The sequence below is a fragment of the Balaenoptera ricei genome, chromosome 5 (assembly GCF_028023285.1).
Source record: "Balaenoptera ricei isolate mBalRic1 chromosome 5, mBalRic1.hap2, whole genome shotgun sequence".
Classification (NCBI taxonomy): Eukaryota; Metazoa; Chordata; class Mammalia; order Artiodactyla; family Balaenopteridae; genus Balaenoptera; species Balaenoptera ricei.
The window spans coordinates 16,573,305-16,601,134 of NC_082643.1; positions in this window are offsets into that span (position 1 = coordinate 16,573,305).

Below are 27,830 nucleotides of genomic sequence, written 5' to 3' on the forward strand. Positions count from 1 at the left end.
ACACAATCATAGTAGGGGGCTTTAACACCCCACTTTCACCAATGGACAGATCATCCAAAAGGAAAATAAATAAGGAAACACAAGCTTTAAATGATACATTAAACAAGATGGACTTAATTGATATTTATAGGACATTCCACCCAAAAACAACAGAATACACATTTTTATCAAGTGCTCATGGAACATTCTCCAGGATAGATCATATCTTGGGTCACAAATCAAGCCTTGGTAAATTTAAGAAAATTGAAATCATATCAAGTATCTTTTCTGACCACAATGCTATGAGACTAGTTATCAATTACAGGAAAAGATCTGTAAAAAATACAAACACATGGAGGCGACACAATACACTACTTAATAACGAAGTGATCACTGAAGAAATCAAAGGGGAAATCAAAAAATACCTATAAACAAATGACAATGGAGATACGACGACCCAAAACCTATGGAACGCAGCAAAAGCAGTGCTAAGAGGGAAGTTTATAGCAATACAAGCCTACATTAAGAAACAGGAAACATCTCGAATAAACAACCTAACCTTGCACCTAAAGCAATTAGAGAAAGAAGAACAAAAAAACCCCAAAGCCAGCAGAAGGAAAGAAATCATAAAGATTAGGTCAGAAATAAATGAAAAAGAAATGAAGGAAACAGTAGCAAAAATCAATGAAACTAAAAGCTGGTTCTTTGAGAAGATAAACAAAATTGATAACCATTAGCCAGACTCATCAAGAGAAAAAGGGAGAAGACTCAAATCAATAGAATTAGAAATGAAAAAGGAGAAGTAACCACTGACACTGCAGAAATACAAAAGATCATGAGAGATTACTACAAGCAACTCTATGCCAATAAAATGGACAACCTGGAAGAAATGGACAGATTCTTAGAAATGCACAACCTGCCGAGACTGAACCAGGAAGAAATAGAAAATATGAACAGACCAATCACAAGCACTGAAATTGAAACTGTGATTAAAAACCTTCCAACAAACAAAAGCCCAGGACCAGATGACTTCACAGGCGAATTCTATCAAACATTTAGAGAAGAGCTAACACCTATCCTTCTCAAACTCTTCCAAAATATTGCAGAGGGAGGAACACTCCCAAACTCATTCTACGAGGCCACCATCACCCTGATAGCAAAACCAGACAAAGATGTCACAAAGAAAGAAAACTACAGGCCAATATCACTGATGAACATAGATGCAAAAATCCTCAATAAAATACTAGCAAACAGAATCCAACAGCACATTAAAAGGATCATACACCATGATCAAGTGGGGTTTATCCCAGGAATGCAAGGATTCTTCAATATACACAAATCAATCAATGTGATACACCATATTAACAAATTGAAGGAGAAAAACCATATGATCATCTCAATAGATGCAGAGAAAGCTTTCGACAAAATTCAACACCCATTTATGATAAAAGCCCTGCAGAAAGTAGGCATAGAGGGAACTTTCCTCAACATAATAAAGGCCATATATGACAAACCCACAGCCAACATTGTCCTCAATGGTGAAAAGCTGAAACCATTTCCACTAAGATCAGGAATGAGACAAGGTTGCCCACTCTCACCACTATTATTCAACATAGTTTTGGAAGTGTTAGCCACAGCAATCAGAGAAGAGAAAGAAAAGGAATCCAAATTGGAAAAGAAGAAGTAAAGCTGTCACTATTTGCAGATGACATGATACTATACATAGAGAATCCTAAAGATGCTACCAGAAAACTCCTAGAGATAATCAATGAATTTGGTAAAGTAGCAGGATACAAAATTAATGCACAGAAATCTCTTGCATTTCTATACACTAATGACGAAAAATCTGAAAGTGAAATTAAGAAAACACTCCCGTTTACCATTGCAACAAAAAGAATAAAATATCTAGGAATAAACCTACCTAAGGAGACAAAAGACCTGTATGCAGAAAATTATAAGACACTGATGAAAGAAATTAAAGATGATACAAATAGATGGAGAGATATACCATGTTCCTGGATTGGAAGAATCAACATTGTGAAAATGACTCTACTACCCAAAGCCATCTACAGATTCAATGCAACCCCTATCAAACTACCACTGGCATTTTTCACAGAACTAGAACAAAAAATTTCACAATCTGTATGGAAACACTAAAGACCCCGAATAGCCAAAGCAATCTTGAGAACGAAAAATGGAGCTGGGGGAATCAGGCTCCCTGACTTCAGACTATATTACAAAGCTTCAGTAATCAAGACAGTTTGGTAGTGGCACAAAAACAGAAATATAGATCAACGGAACAGGATAGAAAGCCCAGAGATAAACCCACACACATATGGTCACCTTATCTTTGATAAAGGAGGCAAGCATATACAGTGGAGAAAAGACAGCCTCTTCAATAAGTGGTGCTGGGAAAATTGGACAGGTACATGTAAAAGTATGAAATTAGAACACTCCCTGACACCATGCACAAAAATAAACTCAAAATGGATTAAAGACCTAAGTGTAAGGGCAGACACTATCAAACTCTTAGAGGAAAACATAGGCAGAACACTCTATGACATACATCACAGCAAGATTCTTTTTGACCCAGCTCCCAGAGAAATGGAAGTAAGAACACAAATAAACAAATGGGACCTAATGAAACTTAAAAGCTTTTGCACAGCAAAGGAAACCATAAACAAGACCAAAAGACAACCATCAGAATGGGAGAAAATATTTGCAAATGAAGCAACTGACAAAGGATTAATCTCCAAGATTTACAAGCAGCTCATGCAGCTCAATAAGAAAAAAAAGAACAACCCAATCCAAAAATGGGCAGAAGACCTAAATAGACATTTCTCCAAAGAAGATATACAGATGGCCTACAGACACATGAAAGAATGCTCAACATCATTAATCATTAGAGAAATGCAAATCAAAACTACAATGTGATATAATCTCACACCGGTCAGAATGGCCGTCATCAAAAAATCTAGAAACAATAAATGCTGGAGAGGGTGTGGAGGAAAGGGAACACTCTTGCACTGTTGGTGGGAATGTAAATTGATACAGCCACTATGGAGAACAGTATGGAGGTTCCTTAAAGAACTACAAATAGAACTACCATACGACCCAGCAATCCCACTACTGGGCATATACCCTGAGAAAACCATAGGTCAAAAAGAGTCATGTACCAAAATGTTCATTGCAGCTCTATTTACAATAGCCAGGACATGGAAGCAACCTAAATGTCCATCGACAGATGAATGGATAAAGAAGAAGTGGCACATATATACAATGGAATATTACTCAGCCATAAAAAGAAATGAAATGGAGGTATTTGTAATGAGGTGGATGGAGTTAGAGTCTGTCATACAGAGTGAAGTAAGTAAGAAAGGGAAAAACAAATACAGTATGCTAACACATATATACGGAATCTAAGGAAAAAAAAAAAAAAAAAGGCCATGAAGAACCTAGTGGCAAGACGGGAATAAAGACACAGACCTACTAGAGAATGGACTTGAGGATATGGGGAGGGGGTGGGGTGAGATGTGACAGGATAAGAGAGTGTCATGGACATATATACACTACCAAATGTAAAATAGATAGCTAGTGGGAAGCAGCCGCATAGCACAGGGAGATCAGCTCGGTGCTTTGTGACCACCTAGAGGGGTGGGATGGGGAGGGTGGGAGGGAGGGAGATGCAAGAGGGAAGAGAAATGGGAACATATTGTATATGTATAACTGATTCACTTTGTTATAAAGCAGAAGCTAACACACCATTGTAAGGCAATTATACTTCAATAAAGATGTTTGGAAAAAAAAAAAAAAAGAAATGTTCACCATCAAAGTCCTTAATTTTCCCTGTGCATTGGCTGGACAACTAATGAGAGAGGTGCTGCAGACGTCAGGGCATAGTGCTTTTAGAGAGAACCAGAAACACAAACTAGACATAAAGATATAAATAGATGTTTGGGAATATTTATATGCATAGAGTAGTTGAAAATATGCGTTTCGAATATAAGCCCCCCACAGGACAGACAGATGGCTGGGCCTGAGAGATAATGATGAATAAGGCAGGAGGAAGATTATTCAGAATAAGGAATATTAAAAGAGTTCAGCACTCAAAAATAATAATAATAAAGGAAAAGTGGAGAAGGAAACATTATCAAAGTTAGACACTGCAAGAAGTTCTTCCACAAAGAGAAGTACTATCTATGGAACCACTTTATATTTTTATCATTTGCTTGAAATTGTAGGGGAACAAGTTGCAGTTCTTGCCCCCAAGCTCTGATAATGTGGATTAGTAGTGAGAAAGTATAAGGGTAGATGTTTTCCCTTTTTTCCTCTCCACCCAGATTGAGGGCAGAGGCAGACAATTATCTCACTATCCCTCATGGTAAGGAGCCCTGCAGACTTTAGTTGAATCAAATCTATACAGTGGTCTCCAATTCCATCACCCACCCTACATAGGATTTACAAGTGTGAATGGGCAGCCTGATAAAACCACTAAGATCTAGAATATTAGAGCCAGGGAGAGACATTCCAGTCTTTATATCACAGTGTTTGTGTGCGTTCTTGTCATTTCAGGTCTCCAAAAAAAAAATCCCCTTATATTGCCACTACCTCAATATTGTTTTTGCATCAGTATGCTTCCAAATACACTTATCTTGTCTATGGATTCAGATATCAACTCTATGGGAATGAATCACAAAATTAAATCTCTTAAGCATGAAGAACATATCTCTATGTGCACATTGGATATTCTTGTCTCATATTCAGCATGTGTAAAATGTGGTCCAGAATTTCAAGCTTACAGCATCCTAGCTATATGAAATCAAATTACCTAACTTCCCTGTGCCTCAATTCCCTCATCTCTAAAACTGGAATAAAATAACCCTTCCTTGTACAGTTGTCCTAGAACCAAATGGATTGTTACATATAATAGATGTGCTTCACACAGTGACTGGCATATGATAGATATTCAGTAAACTACACATTTTTACCTCTACAAATGTTCTGTTCTTTCTCTTTCACCATTTTTGTAGTCAGGGTAAGCTGACCAAGCTGTCATAAAAGCAACCCATAATCATAGTCAATTTACACATGAAAAAGTTCATACCTCACTTAATTTGTGATGAGGATTGGATGACATTCTATGGTTGCTTCTATCCATCAAGTGACTTAGGATTCTAGTCTCTAAGTGATTCAGCCATCTCAGCTCTAGATCTCCTCTGTTATCAAGGTCAGGGAAGAAAAATCCAGAGAGCTGCATACCACTTAAGTTACTCTTTTTTCAGGAGGGACACACATTATTTCTGCTCGCAGCTCATTGACAAGAAGTAGCTAGATTATCTTACTTTACAGCAAGAGGAATGGTCAGTACGGGAACAAACGTAGATATTTGGTGAGCATTAAATATCTGTGTCACAATTAAGAAATTACCATTCACCCAGTGAGCCAAGATGGCAATCCTGAACTTATTGCTGATGCCTCCCCTTTCTTCTTTATCTATATAATTTCTCCAACGAAGTCCTCTTATTTCCCTCCCTTTAATGTCTCTGAGATGAGCTGCCTCATCTCCACTTCTGTTTCTGCTCCAGGGGACATAGATTCTTACATGGTATTCTATCTCACATCTGACTCCAGCTGTCTGCACTATAATCTACCCTCCTCAGTACTTCCAGAGTTACCATTATAAATATACGACTATGGGGTTTCTTGGTATAAGACTTCTGTTTTCCTACATTTCCTGTAAGCAGTCTCCTTCTGAATATTGATGGTTTTTGCAAGATAGAAAAGAAATCCCTGGGTGTTCTTGTACAAGCAATTAAATGCTTTGGCCTGGAAGTGATACATCTTGATATCCATTCACAACTCGCTTGTCAACACTGCCTTAAAAGTCCTTAAAAATCTAAAAATGCTAACTATCTTGGCCTATTTTCTGTTCACTATTATTGTGACCTCTGCATCCTAGTTTTTTAAAATTAATTTCAACACATATTTATTGTACACATACTATGGGTCAGGGATCATATACTTTCACATGAACATTCATCTTTTCATGCTTTATTCATGTTCTTATCTCCTTAAATAATATATTTCCCTTCTCATATAGTACCACTAAAAATCTTTAAGGCATGATTTAAATTTCCCCATGTAGGAGTACTTAAATATCCATTCTATACCCACCCAAAGCTAAATTAATTCCAGAGCATGTTTTCATTTCTTGGTATAGTGTTAATACCTGAATTACTACAGCTGTTGAATAGTTTATCGTACACTATAGACTGTTGGCCCCTTAAGGGTGAAGAACTGATATAATTCATCTTTGCATCCCCAGAACTTGGCACAAATTATGTACTTAAAGTTGTGAATTGAACTAAAAGTTTGGCAACAGTTCTATAGAGTAAATGCTTGAGGGAACACTTCAAAATTGAAGTGCTAATTCTAAAGCTCTTCCTCAATTAGGCTTCCACTCCATAAATCACTAGCATGGAAGTAAACTGTGGCAGATGCATTGGCTCAGGCAGTTCAATAGCCATTCCGACCTCTTTCTAATATGCTTTCTTGTAATGCAGATGCTGAATTACTAAAACAGAACAAAACAAGAATATAAAATTCCTTGTTATGATTTAGATTCCCCAAATCAGACACACTTGAAAAAGACTTGAATTCAAAACTCAATTAAGTGTAAAAAGAAGCAGGGCACAAGGCATCCATTGGGGTGTGAGTGTGTGTGTGTGTGGGGGGGGGGGTGTATGTGTAGTATAGCACAGGTGTTGTGATTATGAAGCAAGCAGCTGTAGTACTGATTTCTTGATTCAACAGGAAGTTTCCTGATCATGGCAGGAATAGCAGTCCTTGGAAACCCAGTTCTATCGTTGGTTTGGAGGTTATTCTCGGCATCTTAACCTAGAGTCTGTTCCTACTGCCTCCCAATAGTTCAGTAAGAAACTAAATTTATTATAATACATTATTTTATGTGTATGCCAGCTCGAGTGAGTTCTGTCTTTGCTGTTAAACCTTAACTAATACAACAATGTGTGCCTGGTAATAAGCCTCAAAGAAATGGGCAACCAGTATGGAATGTCTGACCTGGTTGTGTCTGAAGACAAAGAGGGTCCTGCTAACATGAGAGTACAGAACACTGTTATTCCATCATATGCTATGTCAAAGCAACAAATTAAATGATTATCTGCAGTCTCCCGGCAGAAAGTGTTCATTGAAGCAAAGTATTTGATAAGCTGATTAGCTGCTGCAGTATATCCTTATGACAAAAATGCCAAAATTTCCATGTTATAACATAGAAGAAGGAATTCTAACACCTCAAAGATTTAACAACGTTGGTGTGGCTTAATCATACATAATTCATTTATACATCCATTAAATGCGACTCCCTGAGAGAGTCCAAAGGAGATTCCTTTCACCAAATCATTGAAAAATCCATTGGTAAGGAAAGCCATAGCATTCTATTTGCTATTCTTTGTAATATGATAATGAGAATTGTCTTGATATGGCTTCAGATTTTAATAAGTATGATGAGATCTAAGAATCCAGAGGTCAAGTGGATATATTTAACAGACAGAAGCAAGGGTATCATGGTTTTCATAATAGTTAAAGTAATCAGAATTTTTGACTAATTGCTCATACACTACCAAAGATTAACATAGGCGGGGAGCCCACTAAGGCCTTACTTTAATTTTTAGGCTTATAAATACAATCTTCTTAACTACAAGTTTTATGTCATATTTATTATGAAGAGTGCATTATTTATAACCAAAAATATTCTATAATATGAAGTAAAAGTAAAACTGAGGCTCTAGAAGTCTCTGAATCCAGTGCATCTATCTCTACAGCACTGGCACCCCTCTTCAAGCCACATTTGGGCATGCTCACTTAGAGAGTTCCCTATGACCACTTGATTGAGAAAGAAAAAAAAAGAGCCACGTTTACAAACGGCCCTTCATTATATGCTAGAAATAGTTAAAAGTGTGCCTGTAATGCCGAAGCAGTCTATTGACTGGAAAGGAGAGTGGAGAAGGTACTGTCATTTGGCAAAAATTCTAATGATACATATGGTTGTCACATTGCATGGAAGAAGAACTGGCTGCAAGTATGAGTTAACGTTTATTCAAGAACAGAGGGTAACAGGTTAGCCAGATGGTCAGTGAATTAGAAATATATATATATATCTATACATATATATATATATATATATATATATATATATATATGTAAAAACAGGTTGGTTACCAAGAGTTTGGGGGAAGAGGTATGTTTATGAACTCAAAATAGACTGAAAATGAGAGGATATAAGCTTCTCTTGGTAGGAGAAGCTCTCAGGTGAATAAGACAGTATTATTATGATATTACATGGCCTCTTTTCCTAGGTATCTCACGTATACTTAAAAGGTTTAAGGCAAAAAGTGATCATGTTGGTAGGAATAAAGATTATGAATGAGGGCATGCAGACTTCTTTTCTCTTCTCAAAGCTTATCTGGCTATGCCACTTAAACTGCCCAATGCCAGCAGCAAGGAGCAACTCTGAGGCCCCCAAATAACAGTATATCTCTAGGGGACCAGTTAGTAACTTGGGGCATGTCAAATATGGAAGGTTTTCTTATTTGAAGAGACATTTATGCTAGTTCATTCTTCTCTGCCTGCCAGCAATGCCACTATAATCTTACTGAATGTCTTATTCAACGTCAGGATATTCTACCTCTAAATGAATGAACTTGTTTTCCAGCCAAAGTAGTGAGGCAATTGGTTTACACTCAGAGAACTGACTAATCTAACTCTATCACCCGGAAATAACTGGTGAAATGGGCTCTTAAAGACTCTGCTTTTGTGCTACTTAGAAACAACCATTTGAAAGTATGACATCCTAGAGGAGACAGAATATTCTACAAATCAGTGACAAATATATAAGGCTGGACTAGTTCTCCCATAGTTAGAACACATGGAACTAGAATATTTGGGTAAATTAGAAGTAATATTTCTATTATACCTAATGACTAACTCACAATATATTTTCTTCTTTTCCTTGCATCACAAAGTTCTATTGGTTTAGAGTTCTCAGCTAAATGCTTCCACCAGATAAAACAACAGTAATGCCACTGAGATCACCCCCTGGTCATTTTGGGCTCCTCGTGCTGCTAGACCAACAACTCCCAAAAGGGGAATAATACAGTGTTATCTAGGATGACTAGTTCTGATTATCAAGGGCAAATGGGTTTGTTTTAACACAACAGGAGTAAGGAGGAGTATTTCATGTACTGCCATTCCAGTGTTATTAGTTAATGGAAGACCGGAGTAACCACACATATGCAGGAGCATCAAGGGTTCGATCCTTAAGGAATACAGTTTTGAGCCACCCCAACATGTACAGAATCCTGAAGAGCAGAGGTAGTAACTGTGAACAAAGGAAATAAAGAATGGGTAGTGGAAGAAACAAACTGAAAATCTTATTACCTTATGCAAATATAGAGACTAAAGAAGCTACCCATATATGCTTCCTATATGCTTTTATATTCACCAGATATCTTTTGTTTCTCTCTCCCTTTGTCCAACTATCTTAGTAGAATATATCAGTTTTATCTTTATCCCCTAAGTAAATATACTGGCTTCATCATTTTAATTGAATTAGAGAAGGAATGAACATCATGCAGAATGCGCCTTTTCAGTAAAATTTGGATACTATTTCATTTGCATGAAGGACATTTATATTTATTAGGGAGGTACCTGTTGTACAGTTATTGTTGCTTAGAAATTTAAGTATGGAAGTAGGTTACTGAGTAGCAATTGTTGGACTGCAGTAGATACACAATATTGACTTGATAATGATCCATTCTGTCTTCTATGAAAATTCCTCTGCAGAAAGGGCTCAAAAGCTTAAGAAATTAATTTTTTATTCTTCTTTGAACCTAGAATTTCAAAAGTGATCTAGGTACTGCAAGTCAGGTAGACTTGAGCAAAACTCACATTAGAAATAAATTATGTGGGGTTTCCCTGGTGGCGCAGCGGTTGAGAGTCTGCCTGCCAATGCAGGGGACACGGGTTCGAGCCCTGGTCTGGGAAGATCCCACATGCCGCGGAGCAACTAAGCCCGTGAGCCACAACTGCTGAGCCTGCGCGTCTGGAGCCTGTGCTCCGCAACGGGAGAGGCCGCGATAGTGAGAGGCCCGCGCACCGCGATGAAGAGTGGCCTCCGCTTGCCACAACTGGAGAAAGCCCTCGCACAGAAATGAAGACCCAGCACAGCCAATAAATAAATAAATAAATAAATAAATAAATAAATAAATAAATTAAAAAAAAACAAAAACAAAAAAAAACAAACAAAAAAAAAGAAATAAATTATGTGGGAAAAAGAGCAGGGCTTGAGGCACCCATTTTGCACACGAGAATTATAGCAGAGGTAACGTGGAGCCGTAGCAGGGACTTCCTGGTGCTCAACGTAGCATTCTTACCAATCACAGAGGGAACAGCAGTTTTCCTGGCAGCCTAGTTCTGGAGCATATTTTTAAGTAGCAGCTCTTGAAAGATCAGGCTAGAGACTGTTTTTTCAGCCCATCCCAAACTTTTGTAAGCATTTAATGCTCAGCAACAAATCCCTTTCTGCTAATATAAAACAGAGTGGATTCTCTTCTCTTCAACTGAATTCTGAATCATATCATAAATTGAATGCTGAACACTGACTGCAGTCATCTCAACCCAGAAAAAAGATATATAGAATTAACGATGTTGTTAATTAAAATATATTTTCAAAGAACCACGATATAGCCTTATATTGAACTTTAAAAATTGCTGATATTGTCTTTTTTATGACTAACAGAAAACCCACCAAGAATAAAATAATGACATTCGTGGGATGAAGGCTATTGTTTTTTAAGTGCTGCCTCTGTGTCAAGCATGAAACTAGACACATAAATACTATGAGGTAGAAAAAATTGTCCTTGTTTTATAGATACGAAATCTCAAAGTCAAAGAGCTTCACTAGAGTTCAAAAGCCACACAGCAAGAAAGGCAGACTTATTACAACATAGGTCTCTTTGTCTCTGAAGTCCATGGTCTTCCCTTGCATCACAAATACTTATTTCTTTCCTCCATTCCTGCTTTGTGTCATTACTATGTTTAAACCTATAGAATAGAAACTGTAAACTCTTAAAACAGACCTGGCAGAGCCAGGGTTTTACTTTGAGTTTCTACCATCCAATGTTCTCATTGTATTCGCCTCCAGTTTAAAATACCTCAATTAAATAAAACCTAAACATATACATAGCAAAAAAAAATCACTTTTATGCCTGACAATGTTTATAAAGCCTATGGGGACATAGTGTACTTCAGGAAGTTTGTATAAATCTATACTTACAATATTGAGTGGAATTTCAATGCTTTGCATGGCAGATTATGGACATAATTTAATTCTGTGATAACCTAGAGGTACGTTTTATTTCTTTTTTTTTTCCTGGTTTGGGAGAAACGAAACAAACTGCCTTCTGCCTCAGAAGGTTTTCAAAAGTAAGAGACACCTTTATTCAGCCTCTGTCTGATTAAAGTCCATTTTCCACTGCTATCCTGTTCAGACCCTTTGCGTCCGTCCACAGCCTGCTCTTCTTCCCTACTCATACCCCTGTGTCAGACAAACTGACACTATCATTTTCACTGAGTCTAGCTTTTGTTTGCCTGCTTCTGAGCTTTTACTAAGGCTTTTCATCCTTACTGTCTATCGTATTCACTTTTTTTTTTTTTGTCCATTCAAACGCTATCCATACTACAGAAAAGGTAATATGATTCCTCAATCTGAAATCTTAAAGGAGTTCCTAGTTGCCATTTATTTGGCAATGAATCATATACTATGTCTTTGGCATGTTCTCACTTCTAAATTTATATAGTCCTTGTACTGTCAAAAAAACTTCTCAAACTAGTTATGGTTGGGTGTTTTATTCATCCACCCTTTTAGGATATGTACAGGAATTAAGTGACCAAACAACACTTCAAAAAACCTAATGTATAATAAAAAACATTAGAAGATGTTTTTCTGGACCTCCCTGGCATCGCCACTATGCAACTCTAGATAGTTCAGGTTTAATAGATCAGTATTTGTAATTAACTTGAAGTTTTCCAACTATGCTATTTTTAACACTGATCATTGAGAAACATGTAATAATGTGTGCTCTAGTTTTTTTTAAAAAGGAATAAATTAAAGGTAATATGCCAGCAAAACAATTCCACTTGTAGTCCTATTTCAACTAGAATTTGAAAAGAAAAAAATGAAAGAGCAGAGACTGCCTCAACTCTTTCTCTGCTAATCTGGGAATAACTCTTCCTGATGAGAAACTTATCTGTGATTTTTGTCTTAAACGCTAACATGAATAATGTGTAAATTGCATCACTGAACAGATCATTCTTACTTAAAGACCATCATGTGCTTTATATTTCTCTATGGGGGAAAATGAACATATAGAGCTATATTATAGAATAACATAATTTCAGAGAAGGAAAGGACATTAGAGGACATCTAATTCAGGAACTCATCAAAACTAAGTTTGCAGTGAGACCATCATCAACATTTAGTGAGCTCCTACCATACTTTATTACACCCTATGGGAAAATGCAAAGGAAACAGTAGACATAGCTTTTGTCTTCCAGATACTACTTCTTGAAAAATACTTAATTCATAATCAAATCTTTTGTTATTATCTTGCTACATTTCTTAGGTTGTAATAAAAATGATTTGAAAGCCGTTTTAATGTGGTTATAATATTTATCATTTATCAGAATTCAAAGGCTGTAACATATAAAAATTCTTAAATATAAAGTTATATTTTAGGGCTTCCGTGGTGGCGCAGTGGTTGAGAATCTGCCTGCCAATGCAGGGAACACGGGTTCGAGCCCTGGTCTGGGAAGATCCCACATGCCGCGGAGCAACTAGGCCCGTGAGCCACAACTACTGAGCCTGCGCGTCTGGAGCCTGTGCTCCGCAACAAAAGAGGCCGCGAGAGTGAGAGGCCCGCGCACCGCGATGAAGAGTGGCCCCCGCTCGCCGCAACTAGAGAAAGCCCTCGCACAGAAACGAAGACCCAACACAGCCAAAAAAAAAAAAAAAAAAGTTATATTTTAAAGTATGCTTCATGAAAATGAACATAGTTTTTATATCCTTTTAAATAACCTTAATAATATGCATTTTCAAATGAAAACAACCACTTCAAAAGGGCTCTTTCCATATTACTTGTCAATCATAAAGACATGCCACTTTCTTATGTATTGCAAAAGTGAAATATTACTGAATTAATGGCAAATACTTATGATCCATTCAGGAACTTTTAAAAATACAGTGTTACTTTTAAAATGATTTATCATTAATAGAGTGGATATCTGTATTTTAGGAATATGTAAGTCATTACATTGAAGTCAACCTTATAGTCTAGCAACAATAAAGCGATTAAAATGAAAATATTTTATTTGTTTAAATATATATGTATATGTATGCATATACATGTATGTACATATGTATATACATATATCTATGTGTATTTATATCTCATAGTAATCTGACATTTTGCTATTATAGTCCTTATTATATGACATTCTAAAATATATTTGTCTGTGTTCTCCACTAATCTAAAAGCATTTTCAGAATAAGGACCATCCTTGTCTTGTTGGTTATTTTATCACCAACTCTTAGCTTGGTAAGTAGCATCAACCAGGCGCTCAGTGTTTTTTGATAAATTTCCATATCGTAATATATTCTTACTATTTATTATATGACTACAATTTACTTCTGTCATAGTTGAAATATTTTAATTCTAAATTAAATATTTAATATAATTTTACTCATAAGTTTTAAAATTAAAATAAACACAAAATGAGTATATTAAACTATTATTGAGGCAATAGAACAAAAGTATGTGGACCAGATTACAGAGACAGTAAAATATTTGTGCAATACAATAAAAAGTATTGCATAATAAAAAAATAGCTAAAAATATAATCACTGAATGTGAAAGAAACAGCTTTATATACCAAAAAAAAAAAAAAAAAATTGCTGGCTCTCAGTGCAAATGACAGCAATAGATGTCATGACTGTAAACATATTTAAAAGGCAGTTGAGGAGGAAATGACACTTGAGGTAGAGGAGTCATGAGAGTAAAAATAAAAATACAACTGAAAGGAAATAGTTCGATGACTCTGAATCCAAGTAAACTTTTTACCAAATTATAAGGTTAACATTAATGTCTCTATAAAAATGAGTAGAGAATCTTAGCTGGGGTTTAAAAAGTAGCATATTGAAACAAAATTAAATTAAAGAGTTAATATCTAAGGATAAAGGAAATGCTTACATATGGGTTTATCAGAATATTCAGGGCTGGTTCTCCAGGATAAAATAATGCCCCTCCATTCCTACTTCTGTTGAACTCCGTATTGGGCCTGTTATAAACTATCCAAGCTAGAAAGCAGCAACCTCTCTAGCAATGACAGTTTCTCCCTTTATGGAACATCTCCAGGGGTAATACTCTACAAGCTTAAGAAGTTAATGATTTATGAATTTCAACTCTCTTTTGCACTAATTCAGGTCCATTTTCTCTCATTTGTGCTCTACAAGTAAATTCAGTAGATAATCTCACCATGAATTTGCACATTCATTTATTCATTAATTTATTATTTGACTCCACAAATATTTATTATCTGTTCTATGTCAGACTTCGAAAGTAGCCATTTACCTCCCTGAAGGACCCTCTTAGAGTTTCCCATGTTTCCGGATTGAATGAGTTTATATCACTGTGGCTTTTCATTTACTTGGGGTAGGATAGTTTGTTTTAACCTTTGCATAGTATTTTAGAGTTAGAAGCATCACTGCATAATCTGAGATGTAGTTAAGCAGGTAATTTGACTGTCTAATTTTCATGGGAAACCCAGGGCTCCAAAACGAATGCCCTGTTTTCCCCCATTAAGTTTTTCTTCCTGTTTTTCCTACTTCATATTATGTCATCACATTTACTCCATTTTTCAAGCAAAAACCATCAGTCATTTTTGTCTACTCCATCTCTCATCCCTAATCTACTGGCCACAACGAATTTCCAGTAGTTACTTTTTCTCTCAATACTTGCTTCTTCAGCCTCATTGTTTTGTTAGTAGAGTATCCTCCTAAATTTTCTCTGGACAGTTCACCCCAGCCCAGTGCCTGGCAGAGAGTAGGTGCTCATGAATTAATTAATGCTCTGTTTTTTTCCCTTTGGTGCTTTTCTACAGTGGCATGATAATCTATTTACCCGAAGACTTTCCAGTGAAGTGGTTACAAAAGTGAAGTCAGACTGCCTTGTGTTCAAAGACTGTGTCGTTATATGTAATCCCTGTAGCCACTTATGTACCAAGGAGTAAAAACAAAACTTACCTCAGGCAAGTGTTGGAGGCTCAAATGTGTTAATGCATATAAAGTATTTTCCTCAGTACCTGACACATGCTAAATGAGCTAAAATAGTCAACATCCTTAGGACACTCTCTGCAATGTCCATTTTGTTTTTTTCAATCTGGAAAATGCCTGCTTACCCTTAAAGTCTGAGCTCAGTTGCTACTGTCTTCATGAGGCCTTTGCTAAACCTCTTAGGGAAGTGTGCCATTTTATGCGTGTGAGTATTGCCACTTTTCTCACATTACTGAAATCATGTGTTCAGACATGTATTTCCCCCACTAGACTATGAACATCTCTGAGAGGAGCGGTCTTGTCAGAATCACTTTTGTATTCTTGGGGCCTAATGAGGAGTCTGGCATTTTAAAGGACAGAATGAATATTAGATAAAGTGATTTCCTAACATTATAATACTAGTACATGGCAGAAAAGCTCTTAAGTTCTCTCTAAATAAAATACTAAACTGAAAATGACGAAGGTTACATTTTGAAATAAAACCAACTTGCATCAATGTTATTAAAATGCCTTTTTAAAGTCACCAAGCCCCAGATGTCAATGGGAACAGAAGCAATTTCATTTCCAAATTGTGAAAAATCTCTTGCTAGCCTACAAGTTAAGATGCATTCTACCTTGAAAGTACTCCCCTTTGTCAGAAGACTTTGTACTTCTTCACTGAACTGCTTGTATCTCCCTGTACTTAGCTCTTGGCTTGCTCTGAAGCTGACTACATCAACATAACCATTTTCCTTTCAATTGAATGAATAGGTACTTGGCTCATCAAAACAGGCTGAACCTCCCACTACAGGGGTTGATTCTGCCAGGCCTTGCCTCTCAGTTGCACTTGATTCTCACTGAACATAGAAATCACAAGCACTAAAGCAGTAGCTCCATTTCCCTCTATATTCTCATAACTTTTTGTGTCTAAAGAAGAGAAAATGTCATCTGTGAGTCAGAAATAATGAACTGTCTCTTGTTCTCTCTGTGTAAGTCTCCTCTCTGCCTTCTAGCTCCTCCTTGGTTACTTAATGATTCCATTTTCTCCACAGTGTGGTTGTTCATTTGTGATCTGGCTGTTTCAATACACTGAGGCCTGGAAAACTGTGATTTTCACAAATAGACTGAAGTATAAATCTGTGGAGGGATATAGGAAAATAATGATAATAGTTAATTTATCATCTCCTACTATATGCCACATTATCATGTATATTGTCTAAGTAATTTTACAACTCTTTAAGGTGATTTTTGCCAAATAAAAATCGGAGACTCAAAAAATTCAGAAAACATCCCAAACCATATAGCTAAGCTGGTGTAAAGGCAGGATGTGCGCCCTGGCCAGTGTGATTTCTGTGTTCATCCTTTTTTCCTTATGTTTTACTCTTTACAACATCAGGACTTCAGCCAGAACAAGCCAGTTCTATAAGACATCATAAGAGCAACTCTAGGCAAAAGGAGCCTGGATTGCAGATATATTCTGTAGAAGAGCTATGCCTTCCTTGGGCCATTTTAACCCCTCGATATAATAAGTGAGAGATATTTGAGAATGATCCAATATGGAACTTTATAGAATGTGTTTTTCTACTTCTATAGGCTCTATTTCTTTGTGTTAATAAAACTTACTTTGAATCACTTGCATAATATATTTTCTATTGGAATATCCAATACAATGTAAGCTTAAGCTATTAGAAATGTGCTTGCTGTGAAAGGTAACTTGGTTCTGTGCATCATGCCATAGTTATCAATAGCTACCCCAAACCAACACCCCACGCCAGCCATGCCTATTTTATTTTCTTGTATGAATTATACTACCTAAATTCTTCTCAGCTTTTTCACTGTGTTCTCCTTTAGTAGTTTTTTATAATTCCTCTCTTAAACTCAATGTACATTCTCTTGAATCCTTTTTAAATGTGTTGATTAGGACTAATAATTTAAAAATAGTCTGGCTTGGAATACGAAAAGACAACTTCCAATTCTGTCTGAGAACTAAATGAATATCCCAAATTAATGACACCTTTTTATTTTATGTGGAACTCAAACGTTCTGTGTACCTTTGAAGGGGGTAAGAATGAGGGCCCAGGAGAAGCTACCCATCACTGTTAATCTTATTGCTCAATTGGAGTCTTTGAAGGAGTGTGCCCCAGGTGGAGATAGGGAATGATCCACACACCGTCAGCTGGGCAATGAACTGGCTAGTTAAGAACACCAGTGATTTTCTGTCCCCTAAATTCTGTTCCAACATAATAAATGCATTCGATCTCTAGTGAACTATGATTGGGAGATGTCTTGTCTTTCCACTTTTCCTACCTACCCATCATTACTGAACTTTTCATTGTAATTGGTTCTTTATTACTAAGTGTACTAATTTTAACTTGTCTTCACTGAATCTATTTTTAGGATTTAACTAAGGTAATTTTCTTGATTTTTAAAACTATATTTTTACTTTTATTTCAAAATAATGCATGCTTACTGTAGTATTTTTGGAGGGGGCATCTAGATTATTGTAACATTTTTTTAAAATAGATATATTTTGACTAAAATATGAATATCCTCCTCTGATCTCCCTGAAACATATTCCCAGATGTAACCATAACAAACAAGTGTTTAAACTCCTTCCAGATATTTTCCCATGAATAATCAAACACACACACATGTTATGTGCATGTGTATATACATGTATATATATATACACATACACATGTGTATACATACATTTTATACAAATATGATATATACCATTTGTTGAACCCTTAATATTTCTTAGGAATCACATTATATCAAAGTGGTTATGGCCCCAGGCTGTGAAACTGGACAGACTGAATTCAAATCCTGAATCACCTTGTACTAGCTATATGAATCTTGGCAAATTATTTAACTATTTTATGCTTTAATTTCCTCATCTATAAAACAGGGATAATAACAATGTCTACCTTCTAGGGCTACAGTGAAACTATGATAAAAATACATGTAAAACATTTAGAATGATGCCATTCAGTAAGCAGTAACTATTATGGCTTTTCTTTCATTTAAGCCTGTTAGGGTAGTAATCCCCCAGAGAAGGAACTGCTACTGTACCCATTTTGATGACAAGGAAATTTGAGTTTAGAGAGTTTAAGAAATTCCCCAAGGTTACACAAAAGTTAGTGATGCAACAAGGCATTAGTCTAGGGAACTGGCTACATGCCCATGCTTTAAGTTCTATCCTATCTAAACTACATTAAAGAGTGCTACACCAATCTCTAAATACACTCAGTGAATCAGTGCTCTGCTACTTAACATTTTCACTTAAAATATAATAATAATAATAAAAGAAGAGCTAACTTATACTGGCCATTAATTGTGTGTTGAATGCTTTGCATGTGATATCTTGTTAAAAGACAATTTTAAAAATGAGGAAAATGAAATGTAGGTTTACGTAGGTGAAGTACCTTTTTCGACATCATGCAGTAAATAAGAGGCAGAGCCTGCAAAAGAATTGTTTTGCCAACACGAAAGTACATGCACTTAAGCTCTTTTATTTATTCCCACCATACACTGGGCATACTTCTATGTAAGAGCAAATGAATCTACTTAATACTGTATTATTGAATGTATGGATGCATTATGACTTATTTAACCCATTCCCATACTGATATACAGTCAGCATTTTTGCAATTAAAAAACAATGTTATAATAATCATTTACGTATATATATATTTTTCACATTTTGCATGATTATTTCTGCAGGATACTTACTCAGAAACAAAATGTCTGAGTTAAAAAAATAGAGATTTGAACAACTGTACCCTATAAATAGTTGTACAATTTTTCTCACACATCAATAGTATGTAAATGTCTCAAGGATATTAATATGGAAATTATATTTCTCCATGTTTTTAGGTTGAGTTCTCCAAATGTGGAGTCTAAAACAGGTTCATATGATATGTTGAGGGAGAGCTCTCAGGAGAAAGAGAATGAAGAAGCATCATAGAGCACGGAAAGCAGCTAAGGAAGGATGTGGCCTCAGTTAGATCTAGCTTCAGTCTGTACCCAAGAGGAACTCTACATCTTGAATGACAGTCAGTCACTGAACACAAACTGCATCCTTATGGGGTGAGTAATTGGGGTGACTCCCTGGAGAATCGGACAATTCTGAGCCTTAGCAACTCTACCTCTAAGCAGGTGGGGTGTGGCAACACTGGCTGGGAAAGGGAATCTAGGTCACCAACAGAATCTATTCTAGTTCACACTTCACAAGTCACAGACCCACTTATGTTAACACTAAATATACTGCAGCTAGGCACAGCTTTTTTCAGATTTTGATCTGTCACAATTTCTGAGAAAACTTACAAGAGTGGGACAAACTGTCGGGCAAACTACAATTCTCAATGCTATAGTCGGTCTGGAGACACTAACTGATACTCATCATCACTCTCCCCCAAAATTCATTCTAGATTGCCCTCCCCTTTGGCTAGCACTTCTGTATGTGTCAGTGGCTTTCATGATGAATGATCCATACCATGTCCAAGGAGACTAAATCCATGTTTAGGATGCCCTTGTCAGGGGTTGGTTGCTCTCCTTGTCCATTTGTGGTTTCAGTTAAGTTTGGGAATATCAAGAGATGCAAGAAGGTCACCAGTGTTCTATACATTCCTCTTCACCCCCATTATGTGGTGGTAGCCTACCTCTCCTTGATGATAGGATAACTGACCCCTGCTTGCTGATCTACTGTAGCAAGGAACCCAATCAGACCAGGAGACAGTGATAGCTTACAGACACTCTTACTTGTATCTCGTTGGAAATGTCCACCCTGGACTTGGGACTTTAGACACTGAGTCTTGTGAGGACAAGAGGTACAAACACTAAAACTGATGGTAAGCAAGGCCAATATTATTATAACTTATTGGTCCCTAAACCCATCCAGTCTACCGATTGGGCACACATCACCATATAGTGGCCATTGGTTTAAGGTTTATACTGCATCCTGAAAGATACTACCTCATTTTCACTGACTGTCATCCTCGAGCTAGTGTCTTAGCTCTAACTTCAAAGGTTTAGTCTACTACTTTATCAGGGTAGAAATTTCAGAATAGTTTTGTATGTGATAAGATCTATGAATCCCACAATAACGTATCTACCACTGACTGTAATTCTTTGTCATATAACAATCCCTTAGCCCAAGAAAATGCTATATGATTTCATACATCAGCTTATTTCACATTCTGAGCCCTGAGTGGCACTGCTGGGGCTCAGTAGACAAAAAAGACAAATTCAAATCCTAAATATGGTCAATCCTGGTCAGGCGGAATTCTGGCCAGTCTGTTCCAGAGTGGAAGGCATCTAATGCAGTCAACTTACCACCAAATGATTTGTTAGTCTCTTTTTAAAGTTAGTACTGTATTTCAGGCATGGCACTGAACTTTGTTGCAGGTGGTTTGGACATTCAGCAGTGGAAGTAGCAAGACAAACCTCAACAGGGTGCCATGTTCTTGCTCCGAAGTATAGCCCTCATCTTGGTCATCATCTGCTATCTACTTTGTTTATGGGTCCATTGTCCAGGCTTTGATGGCTAAGAACAGAAATTGGCTGAAATCTACTGGCCAAGTCATCCTGCCCACTTAATTGTTTAGAAGCTCTTCAGTAGTGGACAGTTTTTGGTAGAAATTACATGATCCTCACATCCTGTGTCCACTTCCATAGATTCAACCGCAAGCTTCTTCCCTAAACTTGCTTGTCAAAGATCTCTCAATCTTAGTTGTTCAGATTCCAACCAATTAGCTAAGCCATTCTCCTGCCCATAAATCCAAGTATAATCTTACCTCACATCACAACTTTCACTACACAAAGTGGATGGTCAGTTACATAACCCAAAGCTTTGCCCATTGGGAAGATTTACTCTCAATGCTCCCTTTTCAGATCACCCTTATGTGAGAAGGTAATGTAGTAATAAAACATTTTCATCTTGCAACCACATGTTAACCTGACTTACCCTTGAATCAGGCTCAAATTATTCTTATCCTCTATCAGCTGGTTCCCATGAGTTTGGGTGTGAGCTGATAGGAGTCAGTGCAACACGGATTGGTAACAGGAGGATCTGGTCTATCTCCGCATACAGCTTACTGTGATCTTTGGACATGCCTGATTCTAATCCTGAATGTATCATTTCCATTTTACATTGGGTTTCTGCTGGGCCCATTTGACTTTATTACATGGTGGTCCGACTGGACCCAGGACATGACTGGCAATACTGGCCACATGGCCACTTGGATGTGATATACCTTGCCTTTAGTAGGGCACAGAAGCAAAACGAGGTCTTTTTAAACGGTATCAGAGAGAAGGCTAATTGCTTGGCATCACTAGGAACAGAATGAAATGCTGAGAGTCGACACAATTTTACGTTAAAACAACAGAAAAGTTTCTCATATATATATATATATTATATATATATATATATATATATATATATTATTTGAAGGAACAAAATGCATATTCTCAGATATTTTTATTGAACTTATAAAACCGAAGTGGTAATGGATCTTGGAGTCACTTCACATTTTTATGGAACAAGGGATAATAAATTGAAATAAATTAATTCAACAAATCATTATTTTAAGCAACATTGTGTCAGAAAAGGAAAAGTGGGACTGCAGTGTAAAAGCCTAAAGTATAAATTGGTAAAATTTTTATAAGGCATTAACATGAAAGGTCACATTGCTAAGCGTAACCAAAATTAATGACAGCACTTTCTCCATTTTGGAAGAGAACACAATGAAGCTTCCGTACTCTGGGGATCAAAAACCCACAATGCAACTCTGGGACATTGAATCTTCTACCACATCAGCATCACCCTGCTGGGCTGTCACCATGGAGGTCCCACCACAATGCATCCATAGCCATAGGAAGCAGCACCAGGATGTTGGGGAACCACAGACACCATCACTGATGACATGGATATTAGCCTGAGGCAGTGGTGGTGGTGCTACACTGTGGACACTAGTACTGCAGTAGCCAGAGCAGTGTTATTGGTCTGGCGTAACTCCCTTGTTGGTCAGTCTTTTCCACAGTGCTTCAAAGGAGTTCAATGTCATCAACTTGCCACCAAGAGAATGGCTGATATTTTTGATTGATTGGCTGGCATCCATTCCTGTGCCTTTCCAATTTATTAGTCTCACAAGAACCAGAAAGTAAAAACATTGACATGAAAGCTGAAAGGTTCTCATTCTTAGACTAAAGTAAAAATTATGACTGCTGTATACCTCTCAGGTCCACATACAGCTCTATCTCCAGCTTGTATAAAACAACTTGTGATTCCCTGGATTACTACTCACTCATCTCAGTTCATTTCAGGTTATTTTGCATATACAGTCCTTTCTAGCAGGAAAGCTCTTTTCAGGAAGTTTGTTAATGGTAGGCTATGGAATCAGGCAGAGCCAGGTTTAGGAATAGGCTACACCTCTTACTACTTATGTTAACTTCCACAAGAAATTAATGCTATTGAAGCCTCCTGTTCTTATCGGTAAAATGGACATAGTAGTGGTAGCATTTTATTAAATTATACAATCATAGTATATTAATAAGATCGTATTAATTATAAATGATAAGTGAGATATTAATAATTTCTATAGTGATGGATGTATGATGATGATATCTTACATTTTGGGAACATTTACCATATGACAGTCATACTCGTTCTAAGATATCTACATGTATTATCTTATTTAAGTCTCCAACTAGTGAGTTATGAGTTAGTAAAAATATAACAAAAATTAATAATTGTTACTATTATGCACTCCCTCTATACACACTTTTCTGTGGTTAGTTTCTATTAAAATTTCAGCTTAGACATCACTTTTTTACTGGTAGTTTTCTGAACCTATAGAAATGGTTTGAATCTCCTCCTATGTGTGTCTGTAGCCCTCTGTGCTTACCTAGCATAGCTTTTTTCATGCTGTATTATCTTCATGCTTTCTTCTATTCTTCCCCTAAATAGACTATCTGCTGCTTCAGGACAGGAGCCAGGGCATATTCATCTTTGTAGGCCCAGTGTCTGGTGCAGCTCTTCACATATATTAAGAGCTTATTGAATATATTTAAATAAATTAAAGAATAAGTATATTGTTATTAGGAAATGAGTGGTAGGATGGCTCTTCATCCTTGGCTAAAGGCAGTAGAAGCAGCAGTTGGTTTGATTGTCTCCTCACGCACTAGATGATTCTACAGAAAGTATGTCCTCACAGCAGCCAGAGCAAGAGAGCAGAGAGTTTTTGCATCATTTAACATCATTTAAGAGAGAAGTTATTGGTGGTAAATGCACGATACCTTCCTGGGATTGCCAAAAATTGGATGGAGATATTTTACAAAGGCCTACTTAGATTACCAGAACATTTTGGTGGGGAGAAGAGCACCCAAAATATTGCTTGTTATTAATGTAATCCTATTGAAATTCCACATATATTCTATAAATAGGAGTCAATATTTTTGTTTGCTTATATGGATGAAAGCATTTAAGGTAAACACAAAACAAATTCTATTTTCTCTGGAGTTATCAAAAGGAAGTCTTACTTGTGCCTAGAACTACTTACCCGGGAAAGCAATGTATTGTCATGATGTCCTCAAAATAAATTATGAAAAGAAATATAAATATTCCTGATTTCAGAATATTAGAAATCTAATCTAACAGGTATAGACTTCAGTCATTGGAAATGAAACAAGGAAAAAAACACAGGATTTTAACTCATCATTATTCTTGAAACAGGCAATTTGGAAAACATGAGCCAAAGAAGTGTCAAATGTTCTTTGACAGTGCATATGTCACTTGATAAGGGGCAGGTGTCACATGCCTGTAGAAATTTGTTATTAACAGGTAAACAAGTTTAGTTTTAAGATCTTATAACAAATTATTTTCATGTTACACATGTATAAATTATGATTTTCTTATGTAATCTGAAGATGATATCAATATTATAACATAGCACAATAGCAAAGGGGTTCTTGAAATAATCTAAGTATCATATTGCTAAATATTGCTAAGCATGTCATATGAGTTCAGAAAAAGGTGAGTGTTTTTCAAAATAAAAATAAAATTTGGGGTACATTAAAATCCTACTGTTTACTTGATGTTACAATACAATACCCAAGACTATACATTAGGAATATATTCTTTTGGCCTTCACCAGAATATATTTAAGAGAATAGAAATAGCACCATTCTCTAGAGACTGTATTTCTATGGTTAGTATTAGATAAATCATTTCAGTAATGCAAGTTTAAAATATAAAAAGTCTTTTTTACATTAAATATACATGAGAATACAACAGAAATAAAATCATCCCAATTTCTCTGTCACCCTTGGACTACAGAGAAGAAAAATTTTAACAGTGCAAAGAATAGATTTGAAAGGTCAAATTAGATTTATAGGCAGCCAGAATTTAGTATAAAAAATATTTTTTCATGGGCTTCTCATTCCAAACATTAAAACTCTTCGAAGGGGCTTCCCTGGTGGTACAGTGGTTGAGAATCTGCCTGCCAATGCAGGGGACACGGGTTTGAGCCCTGGTCTGGGAAGATCCCACATGCCGCAGAGCAACTAGGCCCGTGAGCCACAATTACTGAGCCTGCGCGTCTGGAGCCTGTGCTCCGCGGCGGGAGAGGCGGCGATAGTGAGAGGCCCGCGCACCGCGATGAAGAGTGGCCCCCACTTGCTGCAGCTAGGGGAAGCCCTCACACAGAGGCGAAGACCCAATACAGCCATAAATAAAATAAATTAATTAATTAAAAAAAAAAAAACATAATTTAAAAAAAAAAAAAAAAAAAAAAAAAACTCTTCGAAGAAGTAGCAATAATGCTTGGCCAAAGTACTAACCTATCATATCTTTTCAGAAAGCAAGTTATAATTATAATTTTAATGTAACTACTTATTTTTAATACTAATTTTGAACACTTTTGAAGTATATTATAATAAACCAATTATGAAACTATACAAAAAATATGCTCTTTTGCACTCCAAACACAACTATTTTAATTCTCCCAAAGTCTCCTTTGAATATTATCATACACATGCATAATTTACCTAGTTATTATCATCATGCACATTTAATTTTGATTTCTGTTTCAATTACTATATATTCGTATACTATAAATAATATATGCTAATATAATTACCATATTGATATTGTCATTTATTCAATTTAATTTATGTAATTCAATACAATTAAATATAATTTACATAAATATTCTTAGTTAGGCATTTAGCTTATTAATTTTAGCCATTACATACATATATCATATGTTACTCTAAGGAGTATCTTTGTGAATATAACCATTTTATTATTTTGAAAGAATTGCTAAGTTCCTAGAACATTTTAGACATTCATTCACTCATCTGTCTTGTAGTGAAGAGAAAGAATACTTCCTACGGAAATCTACCAAGAAAGGAGACTCGATCAACTTTAGAACTTAGATCATAACTGTATTTTTCAAAATCACTGTGTTGCTTCTCCATTAAACCACATTGTTTCCTCCTATAGAAATAACATTCCTGAAAGTGGCTACATAGGGCTATCTGACCCAGGGTCATTTCCGATGTCTATTAAATTAGAGTGGAGATTCTCAGACTCCACCCTAGGTCTCCTGAAATTGAATTTCTGGGGTCAGAATCTGAAAATCTGCATTACTACCAAACTTTTCAGGTAACTTTTTGTCCACTAATGATCGCAAAATTACTTCTTTGCCTTTTCTAAATGATTGGGAGCTTTCTCCCATTAGTAGGATTCACCCATCTTCACAAAATTTGTCTTAATATGCTTACTACACATCCTTAGAAAATATTTCCCTAGCTTTTCTCTGAAAGTACAGACCCTGAAGTTTTCTTCTTTAATTTTCTTATCCCATTTTATTCAATGTTTGCTAATGAAATTATCTATCTGGTCAATACACTTGTGAGCTTCTTCCCTTCACTGATATCTTGGTACAAATATCCTGAGGCACTCCTGCCTCCTTGAATGGGTAGAATGTTGGCTCAATAACAATCTAGGTTGACTCCAGTAATCATTTCAATTTTTTTAGTTATCCTTCATGCCAAGCTCCTCATGCTGGCCTGTGGAGGTTTTCTTTCATACCAGTTGAATTTTAAGGTTCATCTTTTGGAATACAGCTGGTTGGATTCCCAAAGGAAAGAATTTGATGTGTTGGCAATATTAATGGGAGTTAATTGGCAGAAATAAGAGGAATGTTATTCTTTGTCAATTTTAAGTGGATTGCTCTTAAACTTTTAGGGCATATGCCTGTAATATACATATTGACCAGCTTTTGGCTGCTTTCAGAATTCAGTGATTTATGGTAGGCCGCCTGCTATCAGTTTGCACTGATTCATGTTTAACGAACAGCTTTATGAGAACCAGAATTCTCGTTATTGTAGAGATGTAGTTTAGGATATACTCTAGTACTCTAATACTTCAGGAGAAACCCGGAAAATATGCTGCCCTTCAGTCTAGCATCAAGAAAAACTATCTTGATCAATTGTTTGATTTTGTGTTTGGACATTATGAACAGTTTATCTAAACTTATTTTTCTTTCTGTTTTGGCCACTAGGAAACTTGAGCCAAATTTTGGCCACCTCTAGCTCATATACAAAAAGCTACAGCATGAAATTTTGAGTGCAAATATTTTCATTGTTTCTATTTTCTATACATATATTCCCTTTGTCTTACTCTCAAAATTTTTTTGCTATATTATTTATTTTAATAACTCATCTTAAATATTTTGTATAGTAAGATTGAGAATAAATTATTTTTAATATTTAAATATATATTTAATTTAATTACATTAATATTTAATTATAACAACAGTTTCTGAGCCTTAATAACATTGTCATTTAAATAATTTTCTTATTTAGTAACTGTTTTCATATTGTTTTATTGTTTTCATTGCATTCTTTTGATCATCAGTGATAGTAAATATTTTTGCTTTTCTTCATGTGTGAGCTTTTTGTTCCTGCCCTGTTATAATAAAGTTATTTTCTTTTGGCTATATATACTAGATAGGTAGGTATTGGTAGGTAGATAGATAGAGGACAGATAGACAGATGATAGATAGATGATAGATAGATAGATTGGTAGCAGATATGGATAATTCAAATAAGATGCACATATGTGTTTTAACTGATGAGGTATATACCCATTAACTTTTTTCATTTAATTTTTAAATGTTCAATTTTCATTGAACAAAAGGTTTGAATTCTTATTCAAGAAAACATTTTCAATTGTCATTTATGAATGCTGACTGCTTTAAAAATAATTCTCAATGACAGGCAAAACACTGTTTGCAGTTAAAAATGAAAACCAATAGAAAAAACCCTGAAATTTACAGTATTCTGCTATACCATGAATCCAAATTTCTATGCATGATCAATAGTAACCATCAGCAGACAGCTGCTTTAGCCTATTTTTAAATGGAATGCTGTTGTAGCAATGGTACTGGGTTGAGAAAAA